We start from the raw sequence: 20315 nt of genomic DNA, 5'->3' as shown, positions 1-20315 counted from the left end.
TGCAAAAATAACTCGCTTATTTTTGAACCAGAGGTGGCTCTTTTACATCCTGACTTAAAATACAACACATCTTTATAACAGTTTGTTGTTGCTGGGCTTTTTTTTTTTTTTTTGATAACAGAGTTTTTGTAAACTATTCAGAAGAACGATACCAGGTCTGGCCCCAACCCAGCAAAGCACACGTTTAACCTTCTGCATGTCACTTATTTCTGAAATCAATGGGACTGCTTGCAGCCTGAGAGTAAATCATGTGCCTCAATGCTCCACCACAATAAGACCTTTACAGTTGTTTTCTTCTGTACAGATAATTCTAGGAACCCTCACAGAGCCTCAATGACTTTCACATATGATAAAGAATCTCTGCTATAGGTAGGAGGAAGCCTTGCTTAACGTATCTTTTTACAGCTTTATAGCCTTATGTCCCATTGCTTTGTCAACCTGATAGCAGAATTTAAACCTTGTTGGAGACATAGATTAGCTAGAATGCATGTACAAAAGGGGAGGTCTTTCCTGGCAAACAAAGGAGGATCAATAAAATAATTGTAGATGTGTAAATGATATGTGCCACAAATATAGATCTCATTTAGCTCTGATGCTGAAAAAAGTTTGGTTTAGTTTTTTCCTCTCAAGAGCAGAAGACTTGTATTTTTTCAAGACTGCCTTCAAAGAAACTCTTTGGAGACAATTAAGAGATCTGAACTATATCTCAGAGATCCAGAACTGCTGAAGGCTTGGAGCAAGGTGCAACCTGTTTGTATGAGGATGGGCAATTAACAGTTTGACTTGGAAAATGCAGATGTCCCAGATGACAGCAAACACCTTTGGAACACCAGGAGCTATACTACTAAAGTTGATAGTTTCACAAAATAATTATGCCTATTCTCTCTGGAAGAAAATTATTGAAATTTGGATAGGCTCAATTTTAAAAGCACAGAGTTGTAAGGAACTTTTGAACTAGATATAAAAATTAAATTGGCAATTTTTTTCCTAAGTACTTTTTGTGACTTGTCCAGGCACCATCTAATAAATGGCATCACTCTAGTAAGAAAAATTAACCCTCCTCTTCTGAATACCAATCCTCTTTTTTTTTTTAATGCAACAAAAAATAAAAATTCGTCTCACCTATTTGTTGCTGGCTGAAGGGCTCTCTCCTACAAACAGTCTCTGATGAAACCTATTATGAGCATTTAAGGTGAGAAACTACTGCCTTTACCACTCGCAGCTTTACCTCGGGATGCTGAAAAATAAAACTTAACATCCTCCCCTTCCCCCCCAAAAAACCCAAACCTATATAGACATACACTCACTTAAACATACAGCCAAACATCACAGAGCTTTGCAGGAAAGAAGTAGGAGTAGGTTTCTGCTGAGCACTGGCTGAACTTGTTGCCACAGTGTCACTTTTTTCAGTCGTACCTGCATCCACAGGTTGGCCCCTTCATGGCTCCTGCCAAGCTGTGTGTAACACTTGCCACAGGTGAAAGCCCTGAGTCCTCCTTACCTACAAGGTCATTACACAGGTGGGAAAATGGCAAATCTTTAACACTGCTGACCTTAGTTGGTTCACCTCAATCCTGTGGGCAGTGCTGCTGTGTCCTCAGCATGGTGTAAACACCCCTGTACCCCTGCAGCTGGGAAGCGTGTTACTGTGCTGCCAGGGTGAGGGAGAATTCAGGAGCAGAAAATTGCCTGGATATGCTGATGAAAATGAAGGCAGTGCTCAGGGTATTTTGCCTTGATGATATTTGATTTATCAGCTTCACTCTGCATCCTTTCTCGGGCAACAGCACTGAAGGTTTATCCACACTAACTCCTCCATCCACATAGCTTTTTTAAAGTGGAGAGAGATGCCTTGAATTCCCTATGAGAGGTAAAAAACTAATTCCTAGCACTCACACCTGCCTCTGAGTTCAGTGATGTATTTTAGCCCTGCACATCTGACATGCAGTAAAATATCAGCATCTTACAGTACCAGATACTAATTAAAAAAAGAAATGTGTTGGATGTCAGGCCTCAAGAAAGCAAACTTAACATTCTGACAGCAGCTGGAGAGTGATAGCCATAATCAAGCATTGTCCCTGCTTAGATCCGTGCCAAACAACCTCGCTTACTTCCAGCTAATTCTCCATCAGAGACGATCTTTCTTTACGATTCCAAAGAAACATGTTGTCAGTTCCCACCTGCTGGCATTGCTAGAAATAAAACCACAGTTGATCGGATGCAATAGGTCAGCAGAATAGTGCATTGAACTGTTGTTTGTGCTTCCAAGCTGTGTTACAGGGGATTCACTAACATTTATTAACCCTTTCTCAAATCATTGCTTTTGTTATGCTTTTATAAAGCAGGGAGGTTTCAAGGATGAAAACATATCCTTTTAGGAATTTCAAAGGAAGTAAAATTTGGGCTTGCTGCCAGGCTAAAAGTTCGATATCATTTGAAAAACAAAATATATTAGAGAAGAAAGAAAATGCAGATGTCAGTCTAGTGACACAGAGTAATCTATTTGCTCAGTGCTTGTATTTTCCTACCAATTTTGTATTTTTCAAAAAGGACAATAAAAGAATTGTGCTCACTGCTAATTAATGACAAGCTGGTAAAAGCATCTATCCATTGTTCCATTTATTTCTTCATTTCCAGCAGTTAACAGCCCTGTTCTGAAATGAATCAATGTCGTTTACACAATGCTGTCACCCCTATTGTTTCTTTATCATCCTTGCATTTTCATAAATCGGAGGTGTTAATCCCTTAATGGCTTCTCTCAGAGCTCTAAAATGTATGCAAAATGGTAATCCATCCCCTAAACAATTCACATTTAGGCAGGCACCCTCTTAAATATGTTTACTATTAAAACGAATCCTTTGTTTGGATCTAACCCTATCTGTTTGTTTTCTAAACACTGAATCATAGCAGGTATGCAGAGTCTCATTTTAAGTAGGGACTATCAAGTAACCCCATCCTTTTAGAAACCTGGTAATTTGTCTCTAGACATAAAAGACCTTTTTTTTTTAAGGAGTCATATTATGCACATATGAAATTGAGTACATGCCTGTCAGGTTTTGAAGGGAAAATCAAGGGCTTGGTGCAAAGATTATTAATTTAAGAGAAAGACAACCTGCCCTTAGTGGTCTTTGGTTTGGGCCCGAGTAAGCAGTGCTATATGCTCTCTCAGAGACTGGAAAGGAAAACCGTGACATTTATCCAGCCCAGTTTAAAAGCAGCAGACTGTCCTTGCTGATAGATTTAATACCTTGGTATTCAGGAGTGCAACAGAGTTTGTGGTTAAATCTTTGCATGATTGGGATAGTAAAGTTTGTGGGCTGCACCACGCTGTCTATGCAGAGATCTGCACAGGCACCTGGACAGCTGATCTGCTTACAGCCTTTTGTAGTTGGCATCAACTTAAACGTTCTTGCTCTCAAATACATTTTATAAGCTTTTAAAAGTAAATTCTACACAGCTTAATGGCTTCATCCATCTTAAACCATATTTTTTTTTCCCATTAGGTTTTAGAAAGGTCACTATCAACGCTAATACTTCACATGCACTTTCCTGAGCCTGATTCAAAGATATTTAAGAGTTTCGTTTCATTACTGTTACGTGTCTTTGGGTCAGCACCAAAATGAACTGCATCAAAACAACTTTCTAGGAATTATATGCAGACAACTATAGGATAATTTCCAGAATCAAAGTAGGACTCTCTTAAAATGAGACTTCAAACATATTCTGATCTGAGGAAGGTACAGTTTGATGAGATGTTATGCTGGCATAAGCATCAAGATGAAAACGAAAAAACCCAAACCCGTAAAACTGGAGTGTCTGACAAATAGCCAGATAAGTACTTCAGGGGGAAAAAAGAGTATCAGTGGTAACAGAAGCGGCAGTCTGAATAAAAAAAAAAACAACAACAAACCAATATTTAAAACGTTTGTGTATTTCTGTTTAATTCACTTTTGATTCAAGTTGCAGAATCTGTATTCCTTAGAAGTGACACTGAAGTTCTCCAACAATGTATAATTGTGTGATCTGTGCTGCTTAAAGGATGGATCCTTGGAGTACTGACACAGAGAGAGAAGATCAAGGCTTGGCAGTGACCGTAACATGCTGCTACACAGCAGGCAAACACTGGAGTCGAGCAGCTGCACCAAGGCGGGTTGTGCTGCCTTTTTCCTTTATGCTCTTGTTTTGACTTGTGTTAATCACCCATTGTTCTAGGTGGGAGAGCTAAATTAAAGGACAGGGCGATCGAATAGAGCTCCCATTCAATTAGAGGAAGCAGGTCACCGCAAATTCCACCACACAACGAGGTGATAAGGAGGAATTAGAAGTATACCTGGAGAGGTGCACCATTTAGAAAAAGGGACAACAGCCTAGCTTTAAGTAAGGCTAAATAAAAATGCATTGTAGTCTTCCCAAATGTTCAGCATCTATTTAGCATTGAACAATGGAAATCTCCGGAATCCTCCTTTTGCCATGACCTTTATAGCACAAATTTTCAGGGGTAGAAGTGTAGCCTAATGGGAAGAAGAAAAAAGATAAATGGGAACAAATGAAAAAAAAGAAATCACCTGGAACATTTTTTGTTCGTTGTTTTGGGATAATCTTCAGCATGTTCATGCCATACTGCCAAGCTAGTCTGCCATTTCATAAATACTATTAAGCATGGAGAGAAGTTTGACTCTGTAGAACTTTCAGCCTAACACATGGGATGCTGGGATCTTTCCCAATGAGGGATATCACTGAGAATCATTCCTTTGGCTGTGTTTAGGTGTATTTCCTATGAAATAAAAAACTGGCATGTTTCACAAATTTTATAAGAATGACCGTTCTCATAAAATTTCAAGCAAAATTTCCTTGGGCATGAAGGTTTTGAATAGACTTTGCTTGTGAACTTCAAAGCATCACATATGGTGATCTGCAGAGCACTTAAAGGTTTGTCAAGCATTCTTCATTGGTTTTCCCTGAACTCTGTGGGATCTGGGGATAGTAGCATGTGCTTGTCTTCTAGACAGGTGGGGCAGCACTTTGGTCCATAAATACTGAGTTACATGAGCTCCTGAATTTATTGGTTAGACCTTTTGTGTAATCCTACGTACTACAACTTCTGCACTCTGGTGACTTCTCTCAGGCTTTTTATTTGATGTGTGCACAAGAGATCTCTCTGTGTGTGTGGAGTGCACCTTCCCTGGCTAGAGGAACACAGATTGAAGAATAAAGGGTTGGTATCATACCTATGTAGGAGTTAATTTCTCTTGATGTGGTGATATCAAAGTGCATCTCTGGGACATTCACAAGATGTGATCAGCAGTTCTCCAGAGAGCTACGGTGTAGTTGGTCCGGGATGCAAATACACTGGAAGTGTCACTCTCCATCTACAGGAAATGACATTTGGGCATAAACTCATCCTCTTCCTGTGTCATAATGCAATATTTGAGGCTTTCAGGCTCCTGCACTGCCATGTCCTCTATTTGGGATATGCTGTCCTGGGGCAGATCACTGTGTCTGTGGTGCATGTGAGAAATGGTCATTTTTGATCAAAGCAAGTACTGACAAACTGCATGGGAACTAATGAAAGGAGAAAAAGAGACAGATCTGGAGATGGTGTCTACTGATTTCAACTGAAATTTTTTCAGTTTATAAAAATGGATAATATTGCTTTATCTGTGTTCCTTTTTTAGTCCGTTAAGCATAACCATCAAACATAATGTAAAAATTCAGGATTTCCTAGGACCTGACTTTAAATATGATGGAATTCTCTCTACAACAAAGCATTTAGCATTTCTCTGACTCTATTGGCTGTTCTAAGTCATAGATGGGAGGGAAAACAATTGAACATGCATTGTCATTTGCCAGAAAAGTCCTCAAGTATTCAGCAGTATATATTTTTCAAAGGTATCACCTGAAAAATTTATCCCATAATAAGCTTGAAATGTGAGGTCTGGCAAAGTATTCAGAGTCTGGATTTTTAAAACTTAATTCTATTGCAAATGTAACTACTCTGATTGTTTTGATTTAATCAAAACTGGCTGTTAAATCTCTAATTCTGAAGTCTTTTCAATCTTTGCTCAAAGTGACACATATGTACTCTGTGACTGTGCATTGTGAAGTTAACAACTTGTTATTTGGCCTATCAGTTGTTGAATATTCAGCCCCTTGTTGGAATTGTTCATAATGTAAAACTACTCCTGCCTTTATCATTTCTGTCTCTCATAGTTTTTCCAGAAAACAATTAAGAAAAATGCAGAGATGTTGTATTTTTAACTTCTGAGGTTGAAGGTTTCCAGACTCTCTTTGTAGTTAAAGGAGTAAAACAATAAGGAGGAGGAAGAATAAAGTATATATTTTGTCTTCTAGTGATAAACCAATGCAGAAATATACCTGTTTTTAAAGACTTAGTCAACAGTTTAATACAGAAATCAAATTGTCCGTGTACAATTTTAAGATAACCACCGCAGTTATAAATCACATTTTTATATGACTACATAATATTCTTTGAAGACTGGAAGATTAACAAAATCCTATATATTAATTTGATTTTTTTTTTAGCAGACATGGAAGTTCCTGGTGACTTTATACCTCAACATAATCATAAGAAATAATTTTAGTTGGTGAACACTGTTCAACCCATTGAGGAAAAAAAACCCCATTTACACAAGCCAACTAAGGCTTATATTTAAAAGAATCTTTAAGAAATTAACATTAAAATTTCATAATAAGCATTACAATTTTAAAGTAAGGCTATCAAATACAAAATTGGACCATTGTAATTAAGGTCATACTAACAGTTTTTCAGAAATGATTGCCAACCCTCACATATGTTACATCTAGCCATCTACATGCATTCTTAGTGGCCAGAGTGAATTGGGACTGTGTCAGCTGATTATTTCTGTAATCAAATGCCCCTTTGATTAAATGAAGCATCGCTTGAATATCATTGAATGGAATTAAACAGAGAGTATTTATTAATTTTTTTTCAAGCTACCATCGCTGTTGGGAACATTTAAAACAATTCTTGTTCATATTTGTATTTACTTTTATCATTGAGAGCAGCTGTCGTGCCTGGAGAAGTCAGTATTTTTATATCATTTCTGTAATGAAAATACTTGTGCTGTTTGACTAACAAATCCTTAACCTCTCACTAACGAATTAGCCACAGAATTTAGCCACTGTTTGTTCACACTAAGTTTTGTATCCTATGAAGCAAACTGGAAAAATAATATTCTTAGCCAAAGTATGCAGAATTTTATGCATCTGGTCTAAACCTTATTGAAATCAGAAGAGACTCCTACAAGCTTCAGTAGGCTTTGGATGAATCTCTAGGTGTACATTAGCTTCAGGGACACATTATTTTGATGTTATTTTTGTGATCTCTTGCTACCTATCCAACAGGCTTGTTTGCTCCATCAATGCACCTTCTGGTCTGGGCTGGTCTATGGCTTCAATGAAAGGATCATGTCTACTCTTATTTAGCTTTGATTAACATCATTAACCTATCATACACTGGAGCGACTCGCAGAGCAAATTGCTGAGCCAATTCCAGCAAGCCACATAAAGCAAAGAACAGCTTGGATTGTCAGATAAACATACCCAGAGGTGCAGTTAGGATGCTGAAGTTATTAGGTGAATGATAGGAAGCCAAAAAATCAGTGAGCCACTTGAGCAGAGAGTATAAACATAAATATCCAAAAGCATGCCACAGTGCATGCGTATTTTATGTTGATGTGCTAATACATTATCTGCTAAGGGTTTATTTAAACCATTTTTGTATTCTCTGCAATTCATTTATCTGCATAAAGAAGAGCCACTAACAGGACAGTGCCTTATGAACAAGCAACCCTGTATGTTTTCCACTGCTGTTTATAATTCTTCATGCTCATATCTACAATTCATGAGCAAATTGGCTCGTGAATGTTTCCATAAAGGTTGAACAAAGTATGGTGCTGTTAACACTCGCACTGTCATGCACAGAATCAAAATGTGCCCACTCTCATTCTATTCATCACAGCTCAAAGACATTTTGGCAATGATATTATCCAAATATTATTAAAACTTTGAACCCTGTCCCCATAAATTATAGCAAAACGGCTTCAGAGCCATTAGGCAAGGAGGATGTATGGGCTCCAGTTGCTTTGGAGTAATTATGTGCTTAAAAGGAAGCGTGGCTAAGCATTCTACCAGTAAAAAGAGAAAAGCTATGATCATTTGTTACTGCTTCAGTGCTGTACACAGTATTGCTCACACAGGTCAAGCCAACCTTACAGCAGGACAATTATCTGCCTAGAGAGACCAAACATCTGTTATTAAGTACGCAGAGGCACCACTGCAGCATGCTAGAAATCTTGTCCACTTCATTGGTTTGGCTTACGGTAATGTACTTCAAACACTTGGCTAACTCTGTACAACATCCCCCCTTTCTTATTGTTGCTGCAACAGTTCAGCTTTGAAATATGCAGTACCTTCACTCCCCCATTACTTCCTTTAATATGCACACAGCTGTTAAAGATGATGGTGTAACTTTAGATGAGTTGCTCTTTCTCTTTTCTTTTCTCCCCCCCCCCCCTTTCATTCTCTTCTTCCTTCAAAATGTGTTTTGAACATTCTTGTACATTACCCACTGAGAGTCACTGTGGAGATTTAAGAGTGGTGCAAAAGTGCAGGGACACAGTTTTTACAGTATAAAACAAATGTTGCTCGATTGCAAACATTCCCTAAGCCAAAGAGGCGAGGGATGCCTTTTCACACAATGGTTATGAAATAAGAGTTTAAAACAAACAACAGCACAAGGAACAGACACCACTTGCCTGCACTTACTGACAAGGCTGATTATTCACCTGAAGCAAGGAGATTTTGAACTGTACACAATTTACCCCACTTTTTAAAAAATCTGATGTTAACATACAACTGTTTTGCCCTCTCGGATAGAACCTGCAGATGTAACTGGCACATTGCTTTCACAGGGCATAGCAAGAAATGTAAAAGAGAGTAATGAATGGGTGGTAGAGATGTCAGGGTTAGAAATTAAATCTATCTTATCTGTCTTGGGTTTTTCTAAGCAGCCTATCACAATGTAATAATCAAAACTCTGGAGGAGATATTAGGTGGGAGAACTACAGAAATCAAAGATCCTGGAAATATTTTTTTCTACAGGCTTCGAGGAAAAATGTACTACTTCTGTATTTGCTCTAAGCACACTGTACTGTAGTAACAGGAACAGATACAACTGACAGATATATGCTGTCCTGAGATTCTATCAGCATAGACTTCTCTTTAAAGAAACCCAGATTGCCAAATGTTAAAAGTAAATGAGTATAATACTCTGGGATGGAAAACACGGGTCCACAGTGCTGCATGCATAGGTAAAAAGTAAAAAAAAAAAAAAAAAGATGAACAGGATCACAAGAGCTAAAAATAGTCCTGTGTCAAAGATGACATTATTGTGTAATCACCAGATTATTTTGCCCTCTAGGAGAAAGAAGACTCCCGAGGAAAAGGCATACCTCATCACTATGATGCGTAGCTCACTTCAGCCATTCCCATCTACATTATGTTCCCTTTTCAATATCTGTGCCTGGGAATAAAAGACCAGTGTGCCTCCTGTCTGGACTTTATATTCACTCATGCCTAGCCTTGAAGGAATTACAGAATCAGTTCAAAACATAACTATAAAAGAAAGATTTTAATTAGCTTTCTTTTAATTTCAAATTATTTCTAAAGCCAAGCTCACAAACTCCTTGGACACACTCTTCCTCTCATAGTTAGAACAGACACTGTATCTATAATAGATATGTTTGTCAAAGAAAGAATTTACCACTCAATTCGAGAGGAGGTATTTGGGGCAAATCTGAAAATGGGTGCGCTAACTAAGAGATTTGTTTCTTTGTCCTAAGATGACATTCTTGGAAAGAATTGCAATTCAATGTGCACCTTCTTGAATCCCATTGGCTCTTATCAGTTATAAGGCTTATAACATTTTCGGTAGGTTTGCACAATGGAAGAAACTGATGCTTTTGAATTGGCTCTCCCAGAGGGTATGCTTCAAAAAGTTAATGTAGCCTTTGTAGAATTTCTTTGTGTCAAGGAATACATTGCACAGGTATCCAGAACTGGGATAGTTTATCAATACATTCGATTTAACAGGGATATACTTCACAAATACCTGGGAACCATGAAAGTTATCAACTCAAAAGAAACCTGTAGCATTCAAGGGTACTCTGATTCAGTAAAAATAATTTTAATCATGCAGAGGGAAGAGGGGAACTCACACTCTGCAGTTCCAGCAGGTAAGACTTCCACCACAAAGACTGTTCTCCACCATGGAGAAATGACCACAACACAGCAGTCTCCCAACCTCCTGTGGGCTGAGCAGTGGGCACCAGTATTCACACTACTGATGCCTCACATGTTAGCTGCAAGTGTGTCACTTACAAGGTAAGAAACTACTCTGCATGAGTAAAGGTATCAAAAGAATTTCCTTGAGCTCGCTGGATAAAAGAAATTCTTTAAATGCAAAGGTAGATAGAAAAAAAAACATACAAAGAAAATTTCATAACTATTCAGCCCTGAGTGATGGGTGCTGCACACAGTGCATATTAGTTAATGCAATCCTGCAACTCCCTGCACTCCTATTTAACTATTGGCAATTATCACAACACTTCATAAAGCAGACAGCACATTAGCCCCTTGCACAGCTTTCTGTATAGCCCAGCAGCTCTACCCTGTTTGGATGTGCACATTTATAGAAGCAAAGAAGTATTTGTAAAATCTATAATAATAATATTTGATGGCTATTTAACTAGGGTTATTTGTTTATACAGTGATGAAAAACTGGAATCTGTAAAAACTTTTTCAAATATTGTCTAAGTTCAGAATACAAAGGAATAGTCCAGAGGAGGGAAAGAACAGATCCTCTGAGACGTGAGGCTTTGAAGAGCATGAACACAAGTGGTGTGGAAATGGTTAAACTTTAGAGAGGGCAAACATTCCCCATTAAGGAACGTGGTTAGGACATGAAAATGATCACATTTGAACTGTAACAAGCTATTAGTTTTTCTGTAAGTGTAAAGAGGAAAATCACAGGAGTGTGCACGTGTAAAAGACATTTACTGATGTGGTGGTAAAATTGTTGATATGTAAAACAGAGAGGTCTGGTTAAGCAGCAATATTTACTAGAAGAACGTCCCTTTTGACTAAAACCTAACAGTCTGTGATTGTTTCCAATTTCCAACTTCTGAGCCAGGATAATACTGCATGTGCTACTTCCACAGGCTTCACCAAGAGCTGTCTCTTCTGAAGTATGAGAGAAATCACTGACAGCATTTCAGGGTACAGCTCAGAGTTTATACAGCAATAGTTCATCACAGAACCTCCTCCTCTTGACTGCCTTACCCAATACCAACCTCAGCTCTTTACATGCTCCCAAATACCTCTGACAGGCTAGTGGAACTTGCCTTATTCCAACCCTTAATGTTTTTTTTTTTTAACTCCATTTCCATATTTCATTTAAATACTGATTGCCCAAGAGATATAGAGCTACTGAAATAGATTTCAAGCAAAGTTTTCTTTAACTGAACAAGTCTCCAGGAAAAGAGGAGAAACCAAATAAAAAAAAAAGCAGGTTAATAAGGAGAAGCGTGGGAATGAGCTTGTCAAAGAGGGTTTTTGATCTGTCTCACAAAATATTTGACTATGTGAGGAGACAAGTACAAGTAGATGAAATTTTCCATATAAGAAAACTCCTCCACAGTCTAGTTTCAAAACAAAGAAGTACACACATTAATGTCAACCACTCTGTGCCAACTGATTAATTTTTGTAATCTTGTTTTAGGTTTCCTCTTCAATTGTCAGTTGTAGTTTCTTAAGAAATCTGCATGCAGCTGCATTTTTAAGCACTCTCTCTACTCAAATGAACTAATCTCTTACATTGTACTTGTCAAAAAACCCCTTTCAATATTCTTTTCCTCCAGGAAAGCATAATTTACGGTAAAGTGCATTTTCTCAAGACCTTTCCTTATCAAGAGGACATATGTGAAACTGTGGGCATAACTTTGGACTGTCTTTTGCCTTCTTGATAACAAAACACTTTAGTCTCTGTTACTAAAGTACTTCTTTGTGGTAAAACCATCCTTCAACTGAAGAAAAATATTACTCCATGCAACAATGATTGCACTTCCAAACAGGTGAGAAGAACAGATATTTTTGCAAACTTATTTTGAAGCTTTCTTATGTTGATGTTACAAAGTAACTGCTTCCTGAGGGCAGCTGCCTGGTACTGCTCACAAGGTAGAGCTGGTTTCAGACCCCAATTTATAAACCAAGTGCCTCATATGACATAAAAAATACTCCGGTTATCAAGCCAGTTTCAAAGTTTCCATGAGAAATTTGAATATTCTTTTTTCCTGTGGTAGCTGCTTTCTCTCACTACTGGATTGTGGTGGAGCTGGAAAATAACCTAAACAGTTAACATGCAATGAAAATTCAGTAGCCTACAGGGAAAAATCTTTCAGTCCATTTTTGAGAAGACAAACATCCAACCAAAACATTAACAGTTTCAGTGAGCAATAATCACCCTGGTTAGCAATCTAAGCAGGAATTGTACAGACATGGTGATGAAGCTAAAATCGAATATTAGTATGGTCTTTCTAAGTTTAGTTGGTAGATTGATTCAGGAAAAGTGCCCTGTCTAGACAATCTCAGCTTTGTAAATAAAGGAAAGACCCCATTCCCTAACTGTTTATCCAGTCCTTTTATGTGTTCACCTGAAGACACAGACACACACATTCAAGTTCACTCCCAAGTTTTAAGAAAAGCAGTATATTCCTTTTAAAAAATATATTGGACATTTGGATTCAAAATTCTTGAGAGTTTTTGTTGGACCTTCCAGAAATTCTTGTAGTGTTTATATAAGAGTGCTTCTGACACTAAATTATTTGCAAATGTTCCTCTTTTGGGGGGGACTTGGAGCGAAATTATAATAAGTAAGAGCAGATTGACCTAGATTAAAAGATACAATTAGTCTGTCTGATTAGTAAACCTCAAAAGTACTACTTACACTAAGTTATTGTTTTTATGACAAAAGAAGACATTCTGGCAGAACAATAAGTCAGTACCATGGGGGAAAACCTTGCAATTTACTCCAAGCAGTTTAAAAAAAATCAGCTTATAGATATAGCAATTCAGTAGAACTGAAATATTACTATGTTAAAGGTAAGCCTGATGATACAAGTAAATACATTGTAACTGTATATACCTGATTCTTTTTCATATCAAAGCCATTTTTTTGCATGGTGATGTTTTAATCATATGCAAAATCCCACTGAATTGCAATAAGAGTAGGTTCTCACAAAAAATGGATCTTTTCCAGTAAGCACTCAGGCCCAAACCAACTTCACTTTACAGCTCCAGTGGGACCTATCTGAGTATGATTTGAAATGAAAATTAGGTCTCCATGTGTGTAAATATATACATATGTATATTTTCATTTACACAGATATAGAATTACAAACTGATTCCATTAAATATTCCTTGAAATATTTTTTATTTGCTAAATTTAATATTAATGACAAACAATGAATTAGTCACTACTTGTGGAGTGGGAGAAGGACAGAACTGAATCCATTTGCTGTCCTATAAACCACTATTTTTAATTAAATAAATACATTGAGAGTATTATACTCCAAAAGATGTTACTGTGATCTATACAGTTTCATTCCAGTACCTCAAAGAAAAGCATTGTGCTACCACCATTCCCATTTCTCCTTAAAGCCTGAAACATGTGCTTTTTATGTGAACCTGTCACATGGTTCAGCTGTGGTTGCACACAACAGTCAGTGGAGTGAATTGTGGTCATAAAGCATCACTGATGGGCAGCAAGGCATCCTCAGCAAGATTTCCTCCCAACATGGAAAACCTTCTGGTCACTGTAAGAAAAGCTGCTGCCCTAATGGACAAGTTTTCATCAACTAACTCAAAGCTGGCAGTTCCACCACCTGGTGCTTCTAAGTCTGCTGGTCCACATGCACACCAGTGTTACTGTTTTTACACCACTGGCTTCCCAAATTGCTTATAAAATACAGCTCACAACTAGGAGCCATGTCCAGTTTTCCCCCACAGCAGATCTCTTGAGTCCATCAAGAAAAAGCTGTTGTTTTTTTTTTTCCAGGGTACACAGAAGGAACTTTGAATAGAGACTATAATCTGATTTTGAAAGATTCAGGATAGCAGGATCCCCTGGACAGCTCTCTCCAGTGGGAAATGGCAATTTTGTTCCAATGTCTCTTCCACACAGAAAATCTGCTGATTTTCCCTCATTCTGGGAGGCAGAATGCTGCTGTTGAGTGCTAGGATGCTATAACTGTGACCATAGCCTAAGCAGTTTCAGGATGACAGTGAAATGTGCATTTTTAAGACTAAAGGGAGAAGGAAAAGCCTGATGTCGAGACAGGAAGCTGATGAGTCCTGTAATAGCTGACTCTGCTACAGACTGTCTTCGTGAGAACAGGAGATGAGCAAAAAGTGACCTGCAAGAGACAGGAAGAAGCCCTGGGAAAAGCTGGCTGAATATTTTGAGAGTCAAAGAGAAGATCTATGGAAAAACTTACTTTGGGCTAATATATTCATGCTTCCAGTCTAGGATTATTTGTGAGTAACATGTACGTTTGTATAGGTCAATGTTATTGCACATCTTCAGGTGTGTAGGTAGCTATGTGAGGAATTATTCCTGCTTTGTGTGTCCATCATCATACTTCATGTGGTTTTTTTCATTATAAAGTACATTTATTAATTTCCAGATTTATTAAGTGCACATATGGATTTTATGGCAAATGATCCAGGTGTTACAAAGAATTGAACCTGACTCAACATCATGACTGCAAAGGTAACTTCAATGAGTTTAAAATAAGTAATAATACACTAAATTGACAACAAGGAGCAGCAAAAGTTTTCATTGAGCATACAGAATGACTTTAAGGGAAATTAAGCATTCTGCCATCCCTGAGGGACTAGGGTAAAATCTTCAGCATCCCAAAAGTAAGACATTTTTACTTAGCAAACAGAGTAGATGAACAGTCTCCCAAGCTAGTATCTTAAAGGAAAGTGCTTGGCTGTCTTTCTGTCATTAAATGGGGAAAAGGAGCATGCAGTCAGGATGGAAGGAGAATGTAACTCATCAGTGAGGGGAAAGTGAGGTCTTTGCAGATGTACATCAACTGCTTTGAACTGCACTCTGTCTACTTTTCCTCAAATACAGCTGTTTTTCAAAATATTTTAATGACCACATATTAAAATACTAGATGATAGACAAAATAGATATGTTTAAGATCTTCAAATAACTGAAGATATCCTACAAGGCTTAGTGGGTATAGGTAAGGAGTTAAGGTTATCCTTGAGAACCAAACTCTGCTTCCTTGCATGCACACCTATCTACACACACATATACCCCTCTGCCCCCAAATTTCAAATTGACTATACATGGCTATTTTTTGTATTAATAAAGCTTATTATGTGAGAGTACTCTCATTAAACTACAAAAGCAAGCATGACAGAAAGCTGCAAGGAAAAAATATCACAGCACACAGGTATTTCTGCCTCTTTCTAATTTCTTGGCACTATCCACACTGTGATTGGACCCTGTGTTCATCCCTCCTGCACCTCCAAAGTAGCTACAAAACCCATCTGAAAACCAGGGTAATGGTCTTGTGGTTGGTTGAGCTACATTAAACCCACAGTCACAGAAGCAACTGAAGTACAAAATGTCCCTCTGGTACTTAAGTTTTAGAAGTTTGCTCTTTACTTTCTGCAGCTCCCTTCACTCTCAGGGAGGTTTCACAGGGCAGCTGAACTAAGATAATAGTTACCAGCCTCAGAAGAGTGGTCTCACTCTTGTTTCTCCCTCATCCCACCTAACCAGCCTCAGCTGAGCACTCAGTCAGACACTCTCAGTGAGATGGTTTAATTTTCTGCAAGCTATTAATTACTGTAAATGATCCACAGGGCAGAACTGACACCCTCAGACCAGAAATGGACTTAAATCCTAAGTCCCCAAATCCAGCTGTCTTGTTCAGCAAGCCTGGTGAGCCCAGGTAGTCATCTTTCCAGACTGCATCCAGCAATGAGTAGTGATCCACAGCCTTCTGAAAGATAAGTATTATTTATAAAGGTATTTAGGTGTTTCCTCTCACCTAAGGCCAGCCACTTCTGGCAGTGTGAGCAGGGCTGCTGCTTCTGATTCTTCCCAGATCACAGCTCTGCCTCAGGCAAATTCTCCTGAACCATAAAATCCCATCTCTCAAAAGATCACCCTTTGAAATCTACCATCTACTTTTTTTTCTTCCTGTATTTAAGGAGCATTTTTTGCCCTGGTTCAAATGGCTGAAGAGGAACCTTCAGAGTTGATAGAACTTTCCTAAATGATTCTTAATAGTGTGCCAAGAAGTTTCAACCAGGGTCCTCCTTCTCCTTCTACTTCCCCCTTCCAAATCCTCCATTAAGTGAAACCAATGTATTTTTACAGTAAACATACCACTAAACTTGTCCATATATAGACTGATTTGATTATTATTGCAGGGCAGCTCTGATTTTTCCAAAGCAACTTATCTTAGTCATCACTATACAACACAGAAAAAGTCATAAAATGAGAAAGTAAAAAAGAAACTCAAAACCTTCTCTTTAACATTCCTCATTGACAGCGTCTTCTTCATGTATTTCACTTTGTTCTAAGTGTTTCTCCAATGCTTTATTAACTTGTTATACTCTGCCTACCATTGAAAGTGAGCCAAACAGGGTGGCATGCTTAGGAGGGCACATTTTTTTGATGCAATAAAGGAAGTGAAGTATCTCCTATGAACTTAAACTGCAAAGCTTTGGGAGATAGGAGAGAAGCCTGGGAAAGAAGAATGAGAACATGCTGAAAACACAGAGTGAATATCCATACTGAAAAATTACTATAGAATATATAATTACAAGTACTTGGGAGCTCAGTGTTTTGTCCCATCCCCCTTAAAAGCTGCATTGTGACAGGAGCCAGCATCAACTCTGCCACCAGCAACAATGACAGTTATTATTACTTTTTATAATATATGAATTCTCCATTTGTTCCTGCAGCTAATATGTCTTTTAATCTGGTACCAGCACAGCATAGGTGATTTCTGTTTTCACTGGCAACAGCATATTCCCTGCTGAGAAAATATGACTCGTCATGGAAAAGGCTTAATCTTGAAATTCAGCTATTTTTTGTTTCTTGGTGGCCTCTAATTACAAGCTTGAGGCAGTGCACAATAATTATCAGTCTGCAATCATGAAAAGGAGCAAATGCCAGTCAGGCTATATGGTTGCTTTGTGCACACAACAACATGTAAAGAACTCTGCCATGTCAGTGGTGGGCTGGCAGTTGCTTCTTCAGTGTAATGGCAGTGATTCAGCTGGTAACTGGATGAAAAATTGAAGCAGGTTTCCCTGTTATGATTCTTTCATGCATCTCTGTCAATGACAGTTTACATTCTGGGATTGAGATAATTTGTTTCCTGTTTGCTCACAGCTTCAGGCTTTTCTTGTTTGCCACCGTGGATTTACAGCCCTCCCCCCACAGCAAACCACATCTAAGGGGTTGAGGGATTACAAGGCTTAATACTTTACAGCTCAGCACATGTAGCAGAAAGTTAGAACTACTGTAAAAGGAATGATGACTAGATATTCCTGTGAAATAGATTCATACATGTGTGCAGATATGCATGTCTACATAGAAAGAAGCCCACAGGGCAGTCCACATAGTGGTGAGATGCTAGACTAAAAGCTTTAGTAGCAGCCTGTCTTCTCATAAACTGAGGCAAAACCTCAGAAAGAAAAAAAATTATAAATTCAAATAACCTCCTTTATCTGTTTTTTTTCCCCTAACCCTACTTGGAAAATGATAGCAAAGTAAAATACACCCTTCAAAAGACTTCTAACAGTCCAATTTTTCTGTAGTTTGATGACAAAAGTTGTTTCTGTATTCATACAGTCATTAAACATAAATGAGGGCGTGATCTTAAATATTTTACCCACATGCTTCACTACCACCAATACATGTACCTCTCCATGTCTCCCAGAAGTAGGGAACTGCTATTAAGTACACTAACAAATGAGTAAGCACTGACAGGAATGGTAAGGCTGGCATTTAACCCTTGCTAAAATTAAGTGGAGTTGATTTCAACCTTTAAAAACGTGACCCTAAGTTCTCAGAATAAAACATGAGTGTAAAGCAGTGAGACTAAAACAAAATGGTGAGTGTGTGATTAAATGGAGACCTGAATAGAAGTTGCCCAATCTACCATCTTTCTTACTCAGCTATCCTTTTTCTTTATCTATGAAAGGAAGTATTGTTTGTCTTTATCACTCTTGTCATGGTCAGCAAAACTGGGTGAAACACACAGTTTATTTGGTAAATGCCACCTGCTTTTTGTTTTTCTATTCACTAGCTGCTCAGAAGCAGTTCAGCTTTTCCTTGAAAGAGTATTTGTATTCAGAGAATTATTCGTGGTTGCCAGCTTATTCACAAGCAGCTCATTACGAGTGCTCACTCTTTAAGTACTTTGTTAATTTTGATTAGATAAATGGCTATAGGGTATGTTTCTGTCCCTGACTGGATCTCTAAGTGTTCAGTTTCTTGATTAAGTACTCGTGTTTACAAATTTACAGCTCTGTTTCTAAGACTTTTCTTAAATACTTATTTAATATACACTATTTCAAACATTACTGCCATAAGAAAATAAGCTTTGTCACAGCAGTTCAAGCAACAGTCTCTGGTGACTGAAGCTTTGGAAGGGGCATTACTTGTTTGAGTGAGGACAACTGAGGTCACCCTATTTGAAAATGCAAACATGATGTGTTATACAGGTTAGCTGTAAGAAAACTAGTCCTTAGAGGACTCACAGTGTATTATATGAATCCCTCTGAAGTCACTAGAATATTTTAAAATATAATGGCATAGTCAGATCATTAGAAATGTTTCCAAATGTCAACCACAGAATCCAATGCACTGACCTGCCCTGGTTCCTTTGCATGGTTCAGTGTTCCACAACTGTTGTTAAACTGTGTTCATCAGTGGGTTTATTACTGCTGATGTCATCAGAATTGTGCAAAGAAGCTTTTCAGAGGTGGTCTTAAGCACCTAAAATGAGACAAAACACAGCCATATTAGCCCTTTTTTCCCATCAGATTCACTCGCATTTACTGTAGGTTGTGAGTGAATACGAATTGTAAGAATGAAGATGTGCCCTTCTGGGGAAATGCTATTAAATGGGATCTCAGGACCAAGTCCTGAATTAGGGTGGATTTGAAATATCATTTCCTTATGTCAGATGAAGTCAAGCAAAAGGGCCAAAAGGAGGTAAAGGACAACAGAGCCTACCAGAGGTGGGCCAGCAGAGGCAGCCAGGGAGTACAAGTGACATGAAAAAAGCAAACCTCCTTTGCAGCAACTGTGTTAAAGCCACTGTTCGAAATGACCACGAGTAGACCCTCCCGAAAAGAAAGGCAGGAAAAGGATAACCCACTTCTGCCAACTGAGTCAAGCCACAGTCTCCACGCAAAACTGACACTAAGTATTTTACTCTTTACAAATAGTCTTTATAATTGGGATTTTTAAATAATCCTTCTTAAAAGGGATTGCAGCTGTAATCAATTTGTGGAGGGCTGTTTTAATAAGAAGCTGCTCGAATAGGATTAACTATGAGACCCTAGACCTCTTTCCTCCAGTCCTTAAACTCCTATTTGAAACATTTAGATACCCCATAAATTATTTATTGGTCTTACAAGGTGTCATCAAGCTAAGAAAATGATGCTTGACAAGTTGAAAACCGTAACCATTTCCACCAATTTGTTAACAGCCTCTCCCACATGGCATGTAATGTCTCACTTCTGCCTTGTCTTACAGGAACAGTAGTTATATTCACCCATTGCACCAAAAGCACATGTGGAGAGCTGTCAGACCTTGTGCATTCTGTTTATTTCAGGAAATGTTCCAGAAAATAATTTATAGATAGCTTGAAAAGAGAATGTCAGAGTGGATTTCCTTTTTCTTGCAAGGTTCTTAAACAACAAGGGAACAGAAAAACCAGAGGTTTTCACCCTCTCTGTCTACAGCCTCAAAAAAACCCCCAGTTGACTCTTTGATTTCTGAACTGCACAGACAAATAGATATACAGGCATGCTAGAGAAAGGAATACAGGTAAAATCTATGGATTTTTCTTTTGCCAAGAAAAGAGGAATCCCTCCTTCACCTAAAGTACATCTCTCAACAGCCATATCAGTCAGCTAAGGTTGGCAGTAAGGCTACTGGAATTTTT

At 38.2% G+C, this 20315-nt stretch overlaps 1 long non-coding RNA gene across 1 annotated transcript in view; it reads right to left on the bottom strand.

The window, feature by feature from the left end:
• The window catches only part of LOC113948662, a 60331-nt gene that overhangs the window by 8868 nt on the left and 31148 nt on the right, over positions 1 to 20315 (bottom strand). The window contains exon 2 of the long non-coding RNA XR_003528206.1: positions 19012 to 19138. This is a non-coding gene — a long non-coding RNA (uncharacterized LOC113948662). The remainder of the gene's footprint in view (positions 1 to 19011; positions 19139 to 20315) is intronic.

This window comes from Corapipo altera, unplaced genomic scaffold (assembly GCF_003945725.1).
Source record: "Corapipo altera isolate COAL_440 unplaced genomic scaffold, ASM394572v1 62, whole genome shotgun sequence".
NCBI classification, from domain to species: domain Eukaryota; kingdom Metazoa; phylum Chordata; class Aves; order Passeriformes; family Pipridae; genus Corapipo; species Corapipo altera.
The sequence above is the reverse complement of the archived record's forward strand: the minus strand, read 5'-3'. Positions and strand labels throughout refer to the sequence as shown.